Source organism: Ceratina calcarata, unplaced genomic scaffold, assembly GCF_001652005.2.
Source record: "Ceratina calcarata isolate Rehan_Ccalc_2016 unplaced genomic scaffold, ASM165200v1 scaffold525.2, whole genome shotgun sequence".
Lineage (NCBI taxonomy): Eukaryota > Metazoa > Arthropoda > Insecta > Hymenoptera > Apidae > Ceratina > Ceratina calcarata.
The window spans coordinates 342,071-342,343 of NW_017176396.1; the positions used below are offsets into that span (position 1 = coordinate 342,071).

The following is a 273-nucleotide window of genomic DNA, read 5'->3' on the forward strand; positions in this document are numbered from 1 at the left end:
AGCAAAAAGTTTTTATATGGAAATTGTAGATCTTGTCGCTCTCTACAAGAAAGATCTAATGCAATTTTTCCGTATGTCGAACGGTTTGGGAGTTATTGGCCAAAAACGAAATTTTCGCGAAATCTGAAGGGGTTACCCCTTGGAAAAATCTCGGAAAAATAAAAAAATAAATTTTTCTCAAAATATCGAGAAATGCTTCAAGTAAAAGTTGTAGATGATACTATTACCTATGAAAAATTTGAAATCACTATAATTTTAGCTTTTTAATAGTAA

General features: G+C 30.0%; 1 protein-coding gene across 1 annotated transcript in view; it reads left to right on the forward strand.

Moving 5' to 3' along the window:
- Positions 1 to 273, forward strand: part of LOC108628465 (ATP-binding cassette sub-family G member 1) — a 27,511-nt gene that overhangs the window by 23,359 nt on the left and 3,879 nt on the right. The window lies entirely within an intron of this gene.